Consider the following 17,306-nt stretch of genomic DNA (forward strand, 5'->3'; position numbering starts at 1 on the left):
TGGGATCGAGTCCCGCATCAGGCTCTCTGCTTGGCAGGGAGCCTGCTTCCCTCTCTCTCTCTGCCTGCCTCTCTGCCTACTTGTGATCTCTCTCTCTCTCGCTGTCAAATAAATAAATAAAATTTAAAAAAAAAAACATACTTTGGATAAAATTAACGTAGATTAGATACTGTAGAAGGAAAGGTCAGTAAACGTGGAGACAAGTAATAGAAATGATCCAACTGAAGCACAGGAAGGAAAAGGAAGAGGAAGGAAGGAAGGAAGGAAGGAAGGAAAGAAGGGAGGGAGAAAGGGCGAGAAAGAGGAGGGGAGCTTCAGTGACCTGTGGGACAACACCAAATGTGTAAATGGAGTTCCAGAAGGGTAGGAAAGAGAAAATTGTACTGAAGAAATATTAGAAGAAATAATGGCCCCGAATCACCTCACACACCCCCAAATTTGGTGAGACACATCAACTCAAAGATCCAAGAAGCTCAGTGAACTCCACACAGAATCAATGCAAAGAAACCCACACCAATGCACACTACAGTCAAACTGCTAAAAACCAAGATTAAGAGAACTCTTAAAAGACATGAAAGGGGAAGAGACTCACTATACCCAGGAGCAATAATAAGGAAGAGATCTGATTGCTCATCAGAAACAATGTAGGCCAGAAGATGATGGAAAGGCATTTAAAAACTGCCGAAGGGAAGGGAAAAACCAGCAATTTGGAATCTGTGAGGCTTGAAATGCTGGTGAGACACTGCTCCTAAGCACCCCCTTTTACAACACACACTGCCCACGCACTTCCGCCATAGACAGTATCTCAGTAGAAGAGGCCAACATTTCCAAAAGAAAAAAAATTTGTAACTGTCAGAAAGGTGATAAGACATGAAAACACACGAAATCGTTTAAACAAACTGGGGGACGTAATTAAGAGTCTTTGTGTTCTGCCACCATGTAAACCTCACACAGGATGAAAAACATTCTGATCCAAAAAAAGTGTAAAAAAAGAAAGGGAGATTCCTTTCTCCTCATGTGCTTTGGTCACATGATACTTTGGTCCAACAGGCAGCTGGAAATGTGGGAACGGTGTTTCTCAAGGAGGTCACGGGGATTCCGAGCTGAAGTTAGGCGTCTGGCAAGCAAGAGCGGAGAGGTGTTTGGACGCAGGAAGAGCAACAGCCCCGTTTCCTGGGCAACCGCTGAATGCTTAATGCCACGCCTCGTGCTTTAGGTGCATCCTATCACTCAGTCCTCTCACACCCTAAGGAATAAGTAGTATCATTTTTAAAAATTTTCTTAATGAGAAAACAAAGTTTGCAAGAGAAAGAGGACATTGCTCAGGTTAATGACAGAGTTGGGATCTGAGCCCAGGTCTGTTAGACGCTGAGCCACAGCTCCTCATCCTCCCCAGCCAGGCACTCAATTATTCACTCCTCTGTACCACTCCTCTGTACAGAAGGAGAGCTCTGTGTGGCCCAACACCCACACGTGCTCCAGTGCTCCAGGAACTCACAGCCCAGGAAAGGAGGCGATGGGGATCACCGCAGCCAACACTGAGTAGGTACCATGTACTGGCCGGTACTAGCCAGTACACATCACACTTAGCTTGGTGTGTTGCCATCTTATTCATTTTTCTCAATAGCCCCATCAGGTAAGTCCTTGTAACATCTCAATTTTACGTTTGAGGACAGTGAGGCTTAGAGCTGAGTGGTAGAAGCAGAATTTGACTGCACAGCTCAAGCTCTCCAGCAGCATCCTCGACTGCCCAAGGCCACCTCAAAGGTGAGGGATATGCAAACATGGATAGGCCGAGGCCATGCTGGTGTTCCTCTCCCACTTGATGGGATCCTAGGAACTGTGAATTGTGAAAGCAAATTTGCCCTAGTAATCCGGGAGCTGGGCTGCACCTGTTCCGGAGGGAGGGTGGGTCCTGGAAATTCCCTCTGACCCAGTGAGTCCCATGCCTCCACTTGCCTCGGATGGCTGCAACCATCGCCCACCAGCTCCAGATGACTTGTCTACGGTTCCTGCCAACTCAGTCTCTACTCAATAACTAATGGGGCCTTTCAGAAATAAAAGCAAGTTGCTCGAAAGCTTTCCATGGCTTCCCACTGTCCTTGGATCAAGTCCCACCTCCAAAAAGGCCTCGTCTTCCGCCATGCTCCCTGTCTCTCCTCAAACAAATGCACTCCTGGGGAGAACTCCCTATAATTGTTCCAGTTATTACTGCTGCCTAACAAATTACCATCAAAACTCAACAGCCTAAACAACATTTTCCTATCCTCATGGATTCTGCGGGTCCAGGATTCAGCCGCAGAACAGTACAGCGGCTCATCTCTGTGTCCAATGCCTGGGGCCTCCGCACGAAGACTCCAGCAGGAGCTGACTCGTGGCTGGGGGCTGGAATCACTGACAGGCATCTTTCCTCCTGGCTGTGAGCTGGAACCCATGTCACCCCGGGCCTCTGCATGGCGGCTTGCAGGTAGCTGGACTTCCCAGGGTCTAGCCTGGCTCCGGGCTCCAAAAGAGAGCTTCCCAGTGAACAAGGCAGAAGCCGCACTGCCTTGTCTCACCCAGGCTTGGAGAGCAGGGAGTGTCATTTCCAGTGCATTCCACTGGTTGTAAGGAGATCGCAAACCCACCTGGATTCAAAGGGAGGGGACAGAGACCCTACTTCTCACTGAGACGAGTATCAAGGTCTCATGTTGGACTAGGAGATTATTGGGGACATTGTTGCTCTTTCTGCCACGTGGTCCTTCACACTATTGTCTCTACCCAGACTATCATCTCTCCAACTCGCACCTGCTGACTCTTAACCCGTCCGTCAGGCTTCAGCTGAGAGACCGCACGCTCAGGGAGCCTGCCCCGACTGCCCGGCTTGAGCCAGCCTCCTGCTGAGAGACCCGCTTAGCACCTAGCACTACTCATGGGTCTGTCTGTCTGTCTCCCCTCCTGACGGTGAGCTCTGTGAGGAGAGCAACTTTGACCTCCTGGTGTCAGCTCAGAGCAGGTTCCCAATAAACACATCCTGGAGAAGACACACGCGAGACAGAGGAGGGAGGGGGGAAGAAGGAAGCATGCCAGCCTCCAGGCTGACGAGGGGGGCTGCGCAGGAAGGATTCGACTCCAGCCTATGTGCCTCTGCTGAGCCTGAGTCCCCAGCCTCCCGCGGCTTCTGTGCAGCCCATGCAAAGGGATCCTCCAGAGTGGGCGGGCACCTTCACCCCCACAGTCGTGGGTGGCACACTGTCCAACCCGACTGTCCGGCTAACATTGTCACCTGTAAGCTACTGTGGTCTTCTGGTGAAGACTCGCCTTCTAAAAAGGAAAGGGACCAACAGATGACGAAGGGAGCGCGTCTGAGCAGGCTGGGAGGGGCCGAGGTAAGAAGCAGAGTTTGTTCCCTGCCGAGACAGGAGGGGCAGTCCTGAGGAGCACAGGACCACAGTGGACGTGCTTGCCCGGGGCCCAGCAACACAGTGCGCTACGTCTGAGGGTAAGGAGAATCCCACCGAAGCTTCTCTCCCGATCTGCACCCGAGCGTCATCACCGCCACCATCATCACTAAACTTCTCTAAGGAGGCAGGAAGGGTCACCACCAGTATTTCACACAGCTGCTGCCCAGGCAGAGACACAAACTTGCACCCCGCTGCTCCCGCCCCTGTACCCGCTGCCCTCCCCCGTCTGCCCGCCCTGCTGACCCGAGTGTCCGCAGGATTGCTCACTTTACGGGGCTCCAGTGTGGTCTTCTCCCTTCTGCTCTGACTCTGTGAACGCTCGTGCGCTCCACCTCACTGACAGACCATGCTGGGGCCTCTCATCACGGGCTCCCCGGAGGTCTGGAGGTCACCGCAGAGGTTCTGGGAGTACGGTCCCAGCCTGCCCACCTCCCGAGTGCTGAGTCCAGCCCGCTGGGGCGCTCCTGTCCTGCACCAAGCCCTCCCCCGCGTGATACCGTGGAATCCATGAAGCTAGATCACTGGTCCTGGCTCGTTTACTGACACATGAAAGGGACGCCAGAACCGTGAAGCGACTTAATCAAGGCCTCTAGGTGATAAGTGACAGGCCGTCCTCCCCAACACAGCCCCCACCCCCGCCAGCCTGCAGTGATTCCCGCGTCTCAGGCCACTGCCTCCTGCTAGCTTCCGCACAGATCCCGTTGGCTTCTGTGCACAGCCTTGGGCTCCTTCCCCGGGGTTTAGAGGTGAGAGAGAGGCCTCCAGGAAGGGCACCCACGGGGAGAAGTCATCTGTGTGGGGCTCACCTGGGGCTCTGTGGGGCAGTGCAGGGATGAGGGAACCATTGGCGGGGGCGGGGGGGGGGGGGAGGACCTGCTGCCTGCGCAGCTAAAGCACATCCAGACCTATCACCTGAGCCAGGGGGGGAGTCATCTGCCTCAGCGGAGCGCGCTAGTGGCAGGCGGGCCAGGGAGTAGAGCCGGCCCAGCGGCTCGTGCCAGGGAAGGAGGGGGCCGGCGAGGAGGGCCGACTAAGCGGGCTGGGGCGGGCGGGGCCGGGCCAGCTGGGGCCGGAGTTAGTGTGACATCACCGGGCGGCCCGCCTCTGTCTGGGGCTGAGGGGAGGCCCGGAGCCTTTCTGGGGCCTGGGGGATCCTCTTGCACTGGTGGGTGGAGAGAAGTGCCTACAGCCAACCAGGGTCAGGCTGTGCTCACAGTTTCCTCCGGCGGCATGTAAAGGCTCCACAAAGGAGTGGGGAGTTCAAATGAGGCTGCTGCCCACGGCCTGAGGATGGACCCAGAACCCTGAGCCGTGCTGCGTGCTGCCTGAGACCCGACCTGCAGAGCATGGCACCGAGGCAGCCGCCGGCCCCTGCTGGGAGAGGAGGCAGGTTGTAAGCAGCCCCAGCAGGACCCCTGGCCAGCCCCTGCCCCACCCCCGGCCCAAGACCGGCTGTGGAGCACCGCGGAGCAAGCAGAGGCCAGTGAGGCAGGGCTGCTCGGTGGCCAGTCCGGCCTGAGACTCGGGGACCCCTCCTGGAGGCCATGGACAGGCTGCCCTGCTGACGGCTGGGGTAGAGCACGTGAGGAGCTGCCCCGGGGAGTCTAGCAGGAGTGACGAGGTAAGGGGCCAGCTCCGTGGCACCAAGGGACAAGGGGGCAAGAGGCAGCAGCTGGCCCCATGTCTGGGGGTTCAAGAACCCTGACCCCTCCAGCTGGGGGTGTGTGCAGCTGCACCCCAGAGGGGGTCACTCTTGCTTTCGTCTGGAGCCAAAAAAGTCACTGCTGGGGCAGACTGCGGACACCTGGGCCGAGGGTGGTGTTCTGGGGGCATGAGACCACGGGCTGGGGCTTTGAGAGCTTCATCTGTAAGCCCTACTGTGCCGCAGACAAAGAGCCTTTGGGGTGAAGGAAGGCGGCTCCCGGGTATGGCCCGGCAGCTGGGGTGTGTGCGTGAGCCCGTTCCTGCGTGTAGGTGTGTGCTTAGGGGGACAGGGGTAGCCCAAGGACATGGGAAGACGTTTGGAAGTTTTGAGTTCCTATGCACTCTGCCTAGACCCTATGCCGAGGCAAAAGCAAAAGCAAACACCATCCTGCCAGAGCCGGGAGCCCTTGTTCAGAAAGTTCCCCGGAGCCCAGCAGCCTCTGCCCACCCCTCAGCTGGAGAGGAGAGGACCAAAGGGGTCCGGAGCTGGAAGGGACACACCAGCTAGAGAGTTCCGTCACCGTGGCTCGGGGCAAAGCGCTGCCCCAGCTTTCCCTGCATGTCCACAGATGCCTGATCCCGCCCAGCACCGGACGGGAGCCCAGGTCTCCAGCGGGCTGTCTGTGGCACGGAAGGAGGGGAGAACCAGTCTTCCCCGGCACCCGGCAGGGGGTACAGCTCCGGCTCCACATTCCGAGTCCCTTGAAAGCACTCGGCATTAGATAACATTTCCAAACAGAAATTCTTCACTGATCCCTCCCTTCTCCTTCTGCGATATGTGTGTCACGGGTCAGCTATTGCTTCTGCTGTGGGATTAGGAGAGCTCCCAGAGGCCAGTTCGGTTACTCAGAAAAGGATCTCCTTTCACCAGGGCTCTGAGGAAAGCCGAGAATGCCACTTCCGAAGCCAGCCGAATGCTCCCTACATGCGTTCTCCCACGGTGAGGCAGAGTAAGGTGGTGCTTGTGAGTTAGCCTCAGATCCTAGCTCCTTTACTCAGCAGTCCCAGGACTCCGGCAGGGCACTCTGTCTCTCAAAACCTGTTTCCTTTTCTGCGAAATGGGAGAATGATACCAGCCGTCTCTTAGCAACGGCTAACACACTGCACTCACCCTGGGCCAGACGCTTACCAGCTCGAGGGACCCTCACAGCCACCCTGCAACAGGGTCCTGTTGTTCACCCCTCTTGCCCCCAACTTTACAGGAGGAAGCTGAGGTGCGGAGGTTCGGGGATGTGCCCAAGGCCGTAGGGTTAGCAAGCACCAGCGCCAGGACTTGAACCCAGCACTCTGAGCCACACTCCACTGCCTTCTAGGAGGAGCACATGGGATCATGCCCGGGAATGCCTTCGCACAGCATCTGCTGTGAGGCAAACCCTCAGAAAAAGTTAGGCACGGAGTATCAAACCCATAACAATCAAAGTCGCAGGGACCCAGATTCTCTCTGTGCTGGACAAGCTAGGAAGGTTGTCAGAAAATCCCACGAGGCGAGCCAGCGTGGGGGCCCCTACTGCCACCCACGTTGCGGGGGGAGGGTCTTCCCAGGAACGGAGGGGGGCCTTTACGTCTGGAGGGAACTGCAACACATCCAGGTCCTTGCAGTCCATGCTAACAGAGGGTGCAGACACCCTCCACCCAAGGGGACCCTGGGTGTATCCTTACCACCCACACGGGCACTCCTCGTCTGCCCGTCGGGCTCCTGCCAGAACCGCAGTAGTGAGGAAAGTGAGCTAACTCCATACCACAGGAAAAGGAGCGCCGGGCCTGTCCGAGGGCCGTAGAGGGTGGTGCAAGGACTCCTCCCCCAAACCCCACCTCCATCACCACCTCTGACCATATGGAGGCCAACGCTGGTGCGTCTTAGCTTAGGACAGTAGCTTCTCTCCTGCGGGCCCACAGGTCACTGTGGATTCCCTGAACTCCGGAGAGCATTTCGTTAGATATGTGCATCTCTGGCCCAGGACTCTGGGGCCGCAGAAGCTGCAGGTTTCCCAGCTCCAGGCGGGAACTACAGTGGCTCACTGTGCTCTCCAGGTAGCCCTGCCGGACTGACGTCCCAGGCCTGCCTAACAAAAATTAGATCAATTACTACTCAATAAAGGCAGCCATGGTAAAACAGGCAAAATGTGTAAAACACACGGCCCAGGAGGGGACTGCACAGTATTGCTGTAAGTTCACGGGCAGAGCCACTAAGGCATTTCTCCATCCCACAGTGATTTACTAAGTACGGGCTGAGCTAAGGAAGCACCTGCATTGTCTCATTTCATCCTCAACACAAGCCTAGGAGGCAGGTGCCAGTTTTAGCATCCCAGTTTTCAGATGAGATAACTAAGGCTCGGAGAGGTTAAGTAACTTGCCCAAGGTCACACAGTTGGTGATGATGCAGTTCTTGAACCCTGGTCAGCCTGGCTCCAAAGTCTATATCTTTCCCCCTCCTCACTCCACTGCCCTGGTCAGGGCATCCTGACTTCTCTTTTCCTGACCCTATCACTGGGTCCCCCAGCAGCCAAGTCCGTTCTGGCTGCTGTCCTACAGAATGCTCACACCATGCCATCTGCAAACCACGTGTACCTGCCTTCGATGCATCACTCGCTTGTGAAAGAGGCCTCTCTCTGACACAGAACAGGCTTTATCAACCCCTTCTTACAGAGGAGCCTCTGCACAGCTACACGGCACCACGGGACCCCGGCACCGGCTCAGCGGGGCGGAGCCTCGGGCAAATTTCACCTATGTGTCTGAGATTCCATTCAGGTGTTTCCTACGTCCCTACTTGGAGAGTCCGCGGGCCGCAGAACCAGCGAGCAGGTCCTCATGGTCTGCACTGCCACACTCGAGCAATTCTGACGACATCAGGGAGGCAGCAACCGGTAGCTACCTTAGAACGAACAGCAGCAGCCCGCCCAAGGCAGGCACATCCAGCTTCAGGCCTCTCTGAATCATAGCCCTTTTCACCCACAATGGTTTCAACGGACAGCGGTCAGATGTGGAGGGGCTCTGCTGGTGGGGCTCAGGGCCCACTGGCAGGAGGCAGAAGGCGAATCTAGCAATCACACAGACGTACAACAGTAAGAGACCTGCGACGAGGGGGCACGGGCACCAAATGAGTGGTGCTGTCCCCACTTTACAGAGGAGGAAACCGAGGCTCGGAGGTTGTAGCACCTCTGCCAACGTTCCTGCACCAGTGGGCCAAAAAGCAAGGATTCAAACCCAGATCTGGACTCCTCCGACCCCAGCCCACTGCCATCCTGGATAGACACACTGGGGAAATCTCAAGAATGAATCAATTCATTGAATAGCATTCTTCTCTGTGAATTTATATAAAATACCCCAAATAGAAGGGTTATTCAGCCACTGGCAACTGGGAGTTTGTGGTGATAGATAGGTCACATCAGAACCTCATGCCAAGAGTAGTTTCTATAACAAAACCGTATTCCCTAATATTGACTGTAAACCATATGACGGGTTTAACGACAGCCTGGGGTGGGGAGCGGCAGTTAAAACGTTACAATGTTCTGTTACATGTGCCCATCAATTATAAGACACATTCTGATCACAGAAATGTTCACATGTTGGGTGGGGGGAGTCAGGCCTCTCACAATCGAGCTATTGTGTTGGGTCTGTTCTCGGGCAAAACCAACCGGTCTGTGTTGGGGCCAGCAGCCCCAGAGCCTCAGCCTCCTCCTGCTGCCTAGTCCTCCAGAAAGGCAGGCACAAGATCCCTAAGAAAAGCCCAGAAAGGGAGAGCCTGGGTGGCTAAGTTGGTTGGGCGTGTGACTCTTAGTTTCAGCTCAGGTCATGATCTCAAGGTCATGGGATCGAGCCCCGAGTAGGCTCTGCACTGGGTGGAATTCTATCTCCCTCTGCCTCTCTCTCTCTCTAAAGGGTGGGGGGAGCCCAGAAAGAAGTCTGTCCTTATCTCTCAGAAGCACCTGAGGAACAGTTCAGTTCCAGGAAAGACGAAAGTCCTGCCTGAGGTGGCCCCAGTCCAACCTCCACGAGGGAAAGCTGGTATCTCTTAGTCACTGCGGGACCTCCACGACTCGGGGCTGGGCAGAGAATGGATGCGTGGAATGGATGAATGGATGAAAGAATGAATGAATGAATGAATGAATGAATGAAGCAAGCAAGCCTCAGACCCTGACTAACAAGCCTCTTGGTCCCGTGGTGCCACACAATTCCCCTCTGTGTTGTCGAACCAAGGCCCCTCTGGGGTGCCTCTGCTCCCACCTTATGCCCACCCCAATCCTCACCCCAGCTGGAGCTGCCCTGCCAAGGGACTGATTACCATCCCCTCTGCTCTCTGTCTCGCTTAGCACCCTGGGCCCTTGAGAGCAGGGACCTACCCCGTTCCTGCTCTGCCCCCCAGCCCCAGCATGTGGCTGGGACAGGGGAAACGCTCAGGAAATACATGCAATGAATGAAATCCTTGAAGTCCTGTCTGGGAATCTAAGTGTCATCCTGGCTGTTGGGTATTTGGAGGGGAAACAACCCTGACCCCGCTTTTAGCAGCTCACGTCTGGGGTGCACAACCAGATGGGGTGGGTCTAGGGTGCTGTGATGGGTGCACGGCTGCTCCTGGGGGCAGAGAAGGAAGGGGCGCCTCACTGTGGACGGTGGCTTCACAGCGAAGTGGATCTGGGAGGTCAAGTGAGAGAGGGAGACAGACGTGTGCCTCAGGCAAGACACGGTGGAAGGCGCTGGGGCAAAAAGAAGAGCATGTGCAGAGAGGCAGGGAGCCTGAGCGCGAGCACAGAGGCCCTGCTTTAGGACAGGGCCAGCTGGGAGCCTTGGACGGACGGGCCTAGAGCCCCCTGCACCCTGGAGGGCAGGGGAGCGAGGGCCCAAAGGCAGGGGGGCCAGTTAGGACTGTGTGGGTAAGAAACCTGGCTCTGGGCTAGACGAACTTGGTTCCAGGCCTGGCCTCACCACTTGGTAGCCCTGTGGCCCTGGGCAAGTGACTTCGTCCTTTCCCTCTGTCTCCTCTTCTGTGAGATGAAAATAATCATAGGCCCAGCCTCACAGAGTTACTGGGATCTGAGAGGTAGGCACAGAATGTGCTTGTCCCGGTGTTCAAGGGATGAGCCCATGCCAACAGGCCAAGGTGGCCTTAGGTGCCAACCGCTTGGCCTGGCCTAGAAAAGCAGTTCCAGGCCAGGCCCACAGTCCTCAGGAAGCCACCGTGGGGCAGCACTGTCTGCCCCGTCCCCGGCTTCTCCCTCTCATCTGAGGCTCGCCCTGTTCCCAGGCTCCAGAGTACACCAGGCATGGCCGGAAACGCAGCAGCCAACTCAGAAGCCGGGCTCTGACATGGCTTCTGCAGACTTTCCCCTCCTCGGCTCTGTTGGCTGGGGCTCCTGGCACAGAGGGCTCAGTGCGCAGGCTTTGGGGGAATCTCAAAATGGTTCCCAAATAACGCACCGTGAAAAAGTAACAGCAGCATCCTTGTCCCCCTGGCAAAGGCAACTAGCTCCCCACTGCCTAACCACATCCCGCCTTGCCCTATGATCTCACAGTATGACCACAACCCACCTCCTCCATGAACTCAGTCAGCCCTCCCTGGAGCCATATGCTCCCCAGAGGCAGAAGCACGAGAGCCCAGGGCATCAGGCAGATTCGACCCCCGCACTGCTACTCTCCCAGGCAAATGGGTCGGATCCGACACTACCTGCCTGTCTGGCTCCGGCCTCTGTTCCCACACCCAGGACAGGGCCGGACCCGGGCTGTCGCAGCGCACGATGACTGGCTGGAGGGGAAGGCTAGGGGATGGGAGGCTGGACAGATGAACAAATGGCTCATTTGAAGGTCTTATGAGAGCTGAGCTGGCAGGGTCTGGGAACTGGCTCCAGACTCCTTGGGTGCCCACACGGCCTTCTGGTGGGGAATGAATCACAGGATCCTAGGCTGGGAGGGGAAGGCAGTTGGAGATGCGGCTGTTCCCTCCCTGGCCCCCAGGCTAGCGGTGAATCACCTAGGACAAGCGAGGCACAGTTCCTTCGGGTTTTCTAAGGTGAAGACGCCACTGCTCATCCTAGATGCCCATTCTGGGGTCTTGCCACTTGGGTAATCAAGAAGCTGTTTCTAACATCCAACAAAACCCCCCCTTGTACTGACCTGAAAGCCATTTCTACTGATTCAGTCAACAGCGACTAAGAAGCAATCTGCACCCTGGCCGTGAAGCCCACAGACAAGCACCTTTTGTTTGTTCGTGCTGGCCGGAGAGACAATCTCGGAGGAAGTGAGGGCATGGGCACTGCAGTTGACGGCAGAATCCCGTCCTGACATTCATTTCAAGGGACCTCAGACAAGGGACCTGACCTCTCTGGACCTGGGTTTACTTTCCCGCAAAATGCAGATAATATTTCCCTTCTCCTTGGTGTAAGGGGACCATACAATTTGGTACCCAATCGGGACACTTTTGAAAGGAAGAGGGGGTGCTATTCATAATTACGTAAGATAACAGGCCTCAGCGGGGGGCAACCTTATGCACGGGGCTGGAAGTGCCAGTGAGAAAGGGCACACCAGGCACACGGTGAGTTTACCACAAACAACCGAGGACTATTGTTATCTATGCTTTTGGTTATATGGTCAGCTGGGCCCTCTGGGGCCCCTTCTGGAATTTTCCTTGATCTGGATCCCTCCCACATCCTGGCTCACCAGTTGGTTTGGGGACCACCCCACTGGTACACTATACATCTCCAACAGCCTTAGTAGGTAAAGCTGTCAACTTTGAAGTTTTGATTTTTTTTTCTTCTTGGTCCTGATGTTGCCTTAACAATCACGATTTGTGCTCAGGTCCAACAGACTCATTCAAGGAGAGGTTGAGTTGCTAGCTTCCCCAAAGCCAGACGCCAGGGGCCAGCCAGGCACACTCAGGGGCAGGTGGCAGCTCCAGGGGCCTGCACTGCCTTGGCGGGGGCCCACTTCCCAGGCCTCCTGCAGGGCCTCTGGTCTGGGCTCATCCTCAGCCTTCTATGATAACAGGATGATGGGGCAGGGCTGGCGACAGAGGCAGGGGTGGGTTCTGAGAGCCCCTCACATGGGACTCTAGCCTGGGTGGGTGACACTGTGAGAGCTGGCTTGAATCCAGAGGTTTTCCTGGGGTCAGCTCTCCTGAGGATCCCAGGAGCTCTTCTGTTCTCCCCTGGCCTGTGGGGGTCAGAGAGCAATCTCTTTTGAGTGTCCTGTCACTCCAGCACTTTTCTTTCCATATATTCAGCACGGTATATTTTAGGGTTCTGTTACTAGCTCCACTACTTAGTAATTTGGTGACTGTGGGCAAAATGACTCATGGTCTTAGAATCTCAATAGTTTCCTCACCTGCAAATGGGGTAATTGTCAGCCCTGCTGTTAGTCTTAAAAGCATCTTTGTGGGTATTAGGAAATGGCTGTAATATAAAAATCCCAAACTACAAAGATTGTTGAATGTGAGTTGTGCTCCCTAGAGTTGCAGAGTGCACAACCTGGGCCACCATGCATGGCAGCCCTGAAATAACAGGGCTTCCCTCCTGAAGTTGTTGGGAGGAATAAGTAAGATCATGTTTATAAAGTGTTTGAGTCACAATGACAACTGACTGTAGTTATCCTCCTGAGTGTTTGAACTTCTGTCATTCCTAACCCCTGGCGGTACCAGCTTCTGCTGTGGGGCATGATACAAAGCTCCATCTTATAAAAACGATTCTTCCCACAAAGTGGCCCCATACCTGGGTTGCGGTGCCGTGAGTGGGACGTGAACACATGGTGTGTGGCCTCACTACACCAGGCCAAGCAGGGACGCTCAGGGCTGCACACCAGAGGCTGGGTGGAACCCAAGCCCAGGGGAGGCCGCCTCCCCGTATGCAGGCGCTGTCACGTGGCTTGGTCACACCAGCTCCACTTGTGGGGAGGGAAACCCGCACATAATGGAAACTCCTCACAATACAATGTGGAAAAGCAATTTCAAGAATCGTTTTATTTTCATTCTGAAGCCAAGGAAAACAGTCGGAGTTGCTTTTCTTTGTTGGTCAGAGGAAGAAACTGAGGAGCACTGCTTTGACTGCAATAGAGTTCTTCTCCAGGCCTAAGATGGCTGGAATGCTGGGGAGGGTTACTTCTCTTGGGGTGTAATTAGTTGAACAAATATCGAGAAAGCAAAAGTAAACAAACTCATTACTGCCCATTAAGAACTGCCAAAGTAGCAGAAAACTGAAGAGGGGGTTAGAATCTTTAAGGAAAACAAATGACTCCAAAGCCAAGGCCAGTGGAAGAGCACAGCCCTTGGTGTGAGGCTGACCGCAGTTCTCGGCTGGGTCAGCTCCAGCTCTTATCTGCTCCATGCTCCTAGGCAAGTCACTTAGCCTGTCTGGGATTCAGTGACCCCATTCACAAAGTAGAAGTGGGGGACAACCACCTGGCTAGACCACCTGTGACAGTATGTGTCAGGCACCCAGCACGGGATCCTGTTCCTTTCCTTCCTTCTGTAACCCACCTGGCCCCAAGTCACTCCTGCCAAGCCCAGACCCCATGGAAAAGTAGCAGGAAGACCCAGAGTCACGAGCCTCACAACTGGCGGCACCACTAGTAACGCCACCTTGGGCGAGATACCAGACACCCTCTGGAGAGCCAGTTTCCTCACCCTCAAAACGGCACAACCCGGCTGACTAGCTCTGACTGTTGGGACGATCGAATGAGATAATGCGCATGCAGGGCCTTGGGAACCTGAAAACCTGTATGAGTGTTAATGATCAAGACTGGTGCTCGTTTCAATCAAACAATCACGAGACATGCTCTTTCAAGACAGCACAGCCCTGCGCTGCGTCTGCCTGCCTCTTGCTTCCCTGCTCTTGCCCGGCGCCGAGTAAAATACAGGGAGAGCAGGACAGCCGGACCCGGTCTGACCAGAGGGCAGCTGTAGTGCTGGGCGGTGAGGCCAGACACACCTCCTGCTCCCGGCTCAGATGGGGCACAGGCGCCAGTCCCGCCTCTGAGAAATGGGAGGAGCCTGAACTGTGGTCTCTCCCATCAGGCCGCTATCCTGTTATTACCATCTCTAGTTTGGGAAGCATTTCTACGTCCCCAGGTAGTGTGTGAGGTGGGTTGGATCGCCCCGTTTCACAGAAGAGGCTCAGCCTTCAGGATCACAAGTCCAAGGGCAGAGGCTTTGCTCGGGAAGCTCCAGAGCCCACGTGTGGGAGGGGACAGGACTCAATGATAAAGAGTGCTACCCTGCCAGGTCTGGAGGCCTGGAAAGGTTTGGAAGCCAACCCTTTTCTGAAGCCAGGTTGCCTCCCTGGGCCCCTGGCGGTTTCTCGGCCAAGGCGGAGTCCCGCACGAGCATCAGCTCTGGCCCCCAGCGCCCAGAGCACCGGGAGGTGTTTGTCACCACCAGTCTCAGGTGAGCAGTGGCGGGGAAGCACGCGCCTGTCCGCCCTAGCCTGCGGCGCTGCTCCTCCCCATTGTTCTGGGCCAGGCGTGGCCCTGGGCCGGCTTGCAGAAGCAGCCAGAGCACTTTGGAAACCAGGCAAACACTCACAAACTCAGCCTGGTTTCCACTAACGTCACGGCAGCCCTACCTCAGAGCCCAACCCCCACCAAAAGCTGCCGAACACCTTTCTCGGAGCAGCCCCAAAGGCTGAGGGGCCACAGAACCACACTTAGGCCTCCTCATTCCAGCAGAAAACAATTGTGAGTGGCTCCGGGAGCGCAGGGGCTGTTGTGAGACAGCCGGCCAGCCAGCGGGTGCAAGGTGGAGCGCAAACCTGTAGGCCACTCACCAGGGAAGCCCCACAGGTGCCAGGGGAAGATTCAACATTCAGCTTGTGTCAGGCATAAATTAACATAAAGTCAGAAGGCGATCACGCTAATCCTTTTTTCTTGGACTGAAGACCAGATTAAGTACATTTCTGTGTACATTTCTGTGTAGTCGGTAAGAGTTCAAAGGCTGGAATACGTGGGATCAGAGGAGGGAAGCTTTCCGGGCCCTTCCCATTATCCCTAGTTCTGCCACCTCCCAGCTCTGTGGTCTCAGGCAATTCACTTAGCCTCTCTGGGTCTTAGTTCCCTCATCTGTAAAATGGAAATGACAAGAGAATCTTAACAGTATCTACCTTGTGAGGATACATCAAAGTAGAAAATGCTTGCAAATGTTTTGGGGAGGGGAGGGTACACAGAAGAGATTCGGTAAATAGATTCTATGGATGTTAGCAAAAAGCATAAGGAATGGCCTCCGGGGCGCCTGGGTGGCTCAATTGGTCTGCCTTTGGCTCAGGTCATGATCTCAGGGTCCCCGCATTGAGCCCCCTTTCAAGCGCCCTGCCTGGCGGGGAGTCTGCTTCTCCCTCTGCCCTCCCCCTCATGCTGTCTCTGTCTCTCAAATAGATAAATAAAATAAAATCTTTGAAAGAAAGAGAGAAATAAAGAAAGGAAGGAAGGAAAGAAATGGCCTCCTCCTGTACCTCTGGACCCCTCTGGCAATCACCTGCACAGGGGTCCCCTGGCCCTGACGCTCCGCAGCCCTATCATCTGCGCGGCCGCAGTGGGCAGGCGTGCCTTTTCACTCCGGCCAGAAACAGGGACGAGTGCCTGCCTGCCCAGGCCAGGCCACGTGCTTGGCACTGCCAACGGCGCGGACCACCCCCTGCCCTCGCAGCGGTTCCATTCACGGGGTGGGGAAATGGTCCTCATGCTGAGGACCGGGGGAGGTTACGATTTTAGATAATCCGGGTGGGCCTCGCTGGGTAGGTGGTATCTCAGGAGAGACCTTAAAGAGGTGAGGGAGTGGACGACGAGGCAAGGGATAGGAGTGCTCCGGACAGGGGAGAGGGAACAAAGGCCCGGAGTCAGAAGCGTGCGCCGTGAGCGTAAGGACTGCACGGGAGGCTGCGGTGGCTGCGGGCACAGGAGCAGGGGGGCTGAGGGGGGTCAGAGAGGAGGCCAGAGAGGGAGGCGGGCCAGATCCGGGAGAGTCAGAAATGCCTTCTAAGCTTTTTCTCCGAGATGAGGGGCTCCCAGGGGATTCCAAGTAGAGGATCAGCCTTTTTAAAAAGGGTCACTCTGGCTGCTGGGTTGAGGACCGAGGGCAGGAGCAGGTCCAGCAGCAGACAGTTAGGTTCAGGTGAGAGGTGAAGGTGGGTTGTACCAGGGAGCAGGGGAGGGGGGGAGCAGCCGCAGGATTCTGAGAATACGCCCAGGACATTGCTATTACAATTTGGTGATGAACTAGATGCAGGATACGAAAAAAAGAGAGGAATCAAGGATGACCTCAAGGTTGCTGGCCTGAGCAACTGGAAGAGCCAAGTTGCCATTTACTAACGTCGGAGAACCCAGGCTGAGCATGTTGGGGCGGAGGTATGGGGACACCAGTTCACTTCTAGACAGGTTAAGTCTGAGATGCCTAGTGGATGGTCGAGTGGAAATGTCAAAGGGGCAGATGGATGTATGCGTCTGGAGTCAAAGGGGGAGGTCTGGGCTGGAGAAATAGATGTGGGAGTTAGCAGAGCCTGAAAGTCACAAGACCGGATGAGATCACCGACATAAACAAGAGGTCTGAGGACTGAGCTCTGGGTCCCCCAGGACAGGAACAGGAGGAAGAACCAGCAAAGGAGACAGAAAGGGCAGCCAGTGAGAAGGGAGGAAAGGGTGATCTTCAGGAAAGGAAGTCTAAGAAGGGAGTGATTGACCACATCACCCAGTGTGGAGAGGCAAGTACTAATAAAGACCAAGAATAAGCCATTTGGCCTGGCAAGTGAGGCCACTGGTGACCCTGTCCAGAGTACTTGGAGGAGGGGAGGGGCCGGGCCTGATGGGAGTAGGCTCAAGAGAGAACGGGAAGAGAGGCACTTTCTGGAAACTGAGTACAGACAACTCTTTGGGGGGGGTTTGCTAAAATGGGGAGCAGAGAAATGGAACAGTAGCTGGAGAGGGGGATTGTGAGATCAAGAGAGGATTGATTTTGAGAGAAGCAACAGCATGATTATAGGAAAAATGTGATCATGCAGGAGAGATGGGGGAGAAATACCGGAGCAGTGTCCTTGAGTAGGCGAGAGGAGGGATCTGTGCGCGTCCGTCCCCTCCCTCTTGGCCCGGCCAACTCCTGCTCATCCCTCAAGGGGTCACTGTAAAGGTCACTTTCTCAGAGAAGCTTTCTCGAATCGTCCGATTAGGGCAGTTCCCTGCTCTGCCCTTTCG

At 55.5% G+C, this 17,306-nt stretch overlaps 2 protein-coding genes across 19 annotated transcripts in view; one reads left to right on the forward strand and one right to left on the reverse strand.

Annotated features, from left to right (window-relative positions):
• The window catches only part of RALGPS1 (Ral GEF with PH domain and SH3 binding motif 1), a 274,225-nt gene that overhangs the window by 94,203 nt on the left and 162,716 nt on the right, over nucleotides 1-17,306 (reverse strand). The gene's annotated exons all lie outside the window — the stretch shown is intronic.
• Nucleotides 4,551-17,306, forward strand: part of ANGPTL2 (angiopoietin like 2) — a 35,690-nt gene continuing 22,934 nt past the window's right edge. Inside the window, exon 1 of one of the 2 annotated variants that reach the window (XM_046022374.1) lies at nucleotides 4,551-5,064. The gene's annotated coding sequence lies outside the window, so the exon portion shown is untranslated. Of the gene's footprint in view, nucleotides 5,065-16,733; nucleotides 16,820-17,306 lie in introns of those variants that run through there. The other variant, XM_046022375.1, reaches the window with a different exon arrangement.

This window comes from Meles meles, chromosome 11 (assembly GCF_922984935.1).
Source record: "Meles meles chromosome 11, mMelMel3.1 paternal haplotype, whole genome shotgun sequence".
Classification (NCBI taxonomy): domain Eukaryota; kingdom Metazoa; phylum Chordata; class Mammalia; order Carnivora; family Mustelidae; genus Meles; species Meles meles.